The sequence below is a fragment of the Xenopus laevis genome, chromosome 9_10S (assembly GCF_017654675.1).
Source record: "Xenopus laevis strain J_2021 chromosome 9_10S, Xenopus_laevis_v10.1, whole genome shotgun sequence".
Classification (NCBI taxonomy): domain Eukaryota; kingdom Metazoa; phylum Chordata; class Amphibia; order Anura; family Pipidae; genus Xenopus; species Xenopus laevis.
Genome location: NC_054388.1, coordinates 106055828 through 106058391, shown reverse-complemented (window position 1 = coordinate 106058391; position 2564 = coordinate 106055828). Strand labels below are relative to the sequence as shown.

General features: G+C 43.5%; 1 long non-coding RNA gene across 1 annotated transcript in view; it reads right to left on the bottom strand.

Moving 5' to 3' along the window:
• Positions 1–1224: 1224 nt before the first annotated feature.
• Positions 1225–2564, bottom strand: part of LOC108703234 — a 4354-nt gene continuing 3014 nt past the window's right edge. Inside the window, exon 4 of the long non-coding RNA XR_001933444.2 lies at positions 1225–2353. This is a non-coding gene — a long non-coding RNA (uncharacterized LOC108703234). The remainder of the gene's footprint in view (positions 2354–2564) is intronic.

Genomic DNA, 2564 nt, shown 5'->3' with positions numbered 1-2564 from the left:
CTCTCTCTCCTTCTACCCTCTAAACCTGTGTGCCACCCTCTCTCCTTCTACCCTCCCACCCTCTGTGTGCCACTCTCTCTCTCCTTCTACCCTCTTAACCTCTGTGTGCCACCCTCTCTCCTTCTACCCTCCCACCCTCTATGTGCCACCCTCTCTCCTTTTACCCTCCCACCCTCTGTGTGCCACTCTCTCTCTCCTTCTACCCTCCCACCCTCTGTGTGCCACTCTCTCTCCTTCTACCCTCCCATCCTCTATGTGCCACTCTCTCTCCTTCTACCCTCTAAACCTGTGTGCCACCCTCTCTCCTTCTACCCTCCCACCCTCTGTGTGACACTCTCTCTCTCCTTCTACCCTCTTAACCTCTGTGTGCCACCCTCTCTCCTTCTACCCTCCCACCCTCTATGTGCCACCCTCTCTCCTTCTACCCTCCCATCGTCTATGTGCCACTCTCTCTCCTTCTACCCTCTCAACCTCTGTGTGCCACCCTCTCTCCTTCTACCCTCCCACCCTCTGTGTGCCACTCTCTCTCTCCTTCTACCCTCTCAACCTCTGTGTGCCACCCTCTCTCCTTCTACCCTCCCATCCTCTATGTGCCACTCTCTCTCCTTCTACCCTCTCAACCTGTGTGCCACCCTCTCTCCTTCTACCCTCCCATCCTCTATGTGCCACTCTCTCTCCTTCTACCCTCTCAACCTGTGTGCCACCCTCTCTCCTTCTACCCTCCCACCCTCTGTGTGCCACTCTCTCCTTCTAACCTTCCATCCTCTGTGTGCCACTCTCTCTCTCCTTCTACCCTCCCATCCTCCGTGTGCCACTCTCTCTCCTTCTAGCCTTCTACTTTTTCTGCATTTTAAAAATGGTAACATTTTAATTTGATTAGCAATGACGATGCTGGGAGCAGCCAGAGGTAACCCCTCCAGAGCCGTCCCCATCCCTGAAACTGTTAGTAGCCGTCACTATATGCCGAATTCCTGATTGGTTTTATATTTTTGGATTAACCTGACAAAGATTCCTGAACATGAAAGCAGTACAAGGATTTCTTAGTAGTAGTAGAATTTTTTATTGATAAAGTTATTCATTGTTAAAGTTCCTTGTATCCAAAAGATAGCTGTCCCAAAGGCTTACTTTTCAGTAAAAAATTTCTTTATTTAAATTATCATTAAAAATATTTGGTTACATTCAGTCCCCCCAGGCCCACCTTACGCGTTTCGCACCTTCCGGCGCTTAGTCATAGGTGTATCTGTAGACCACACAACCTCTGCGGGATTTATACCCTATCAGTCCCTCCCACTTTGTTTAAAACCAATCAGAATCTTTGAGGGATTAACCCTATTGTGTTAATTACTGTTCAACCATGCCCAAATGGGGTTTAATTTCTTAATATTTTACTTGTGTGTATATTTATAAATCCAATTGCTATGTATATACAATAGTCACTATTTATAAATTCAATCCTTAAGTATGTATAATAGTATATCTCACAAAATTAGTATAATAACCAAACATCAGTACCACTCACTTCCTTTGCATTTGTTGTTCCTAGACCGTCAATTGCTCCCTTTTTAAACTAGATATCAATATTAGCCTTTTCACGTATAACAAGTAACATCAAATTCATGATTAAGTCCTAAGGGCAAGCGCGTGCTCAGATGGAATATCCAGAATACTTCTCTCCTCTCCAAGAGGCTCAACTGATCTCCTCCTCTTTCCCCCAATCTGACTCTCTCTATCCCCTGAATGCTAAAAGATTCTAGGGAGTTTCCATTACATGTATTAAAGTGCCTAGTGACATTGCTCTTTTCAGCCATTCGCGGGTTCTTTATCTGACTCAAATGTTCCCTGGCTCTATTCATTGCACAATTAAATACATCGAATGTCCATTAAATAAGGTGGAAGGGAAAGAGAAAATAATTTGCTCTCTCGCAAATAAGCAAAATAAGAAAAATTGGCCTCTTGATCTGTATCCACTGGAACAGTCACAGTTCCAACTTGTATCCCTTCCACTGGCCACTTCAGCTGTATGTTCTGTTCCTCTTTATAGCACCGTGCCTTATATCAATTAGCCAATATTAAACTTATGGCTGCTCATTTGAATTTGTTCTTGGCCAGCATCTCAATATAACAGCAAGAAGTAAGTCTCTATAATATTGCCAAAGTGATTCTATTGGTCCAGTCTCAATCTCTTGTTTGGTTGGCTGATCTTTATAAACTCTTCTCCACATTTGCGCTTGTGCGCCTTGGAGCGCGGGGTCCTGTACATGAGCCGCCTCACTACTTGTGTGCAGGGGCCATTGTTGCGTTTCCACCAGTGGCGCTTCAGTGACTGCTATTTATTATAGAAATCATGATAGATCTGTAAAATAACAAAAGAAATATCATGGAACCTGACATTTCTTACATAAAACTGGTTCTGACCTTTACAATACAGTTTTGTGGTGTATTTAAAGTAATATAATGTATGTTTGTGTCTATATGGTATATACGATAGATAGATAGATAAGATAGACAGATAGATAGACAGACAGACAGACAGATGATATATAGATAGATAGACAGACAGACAG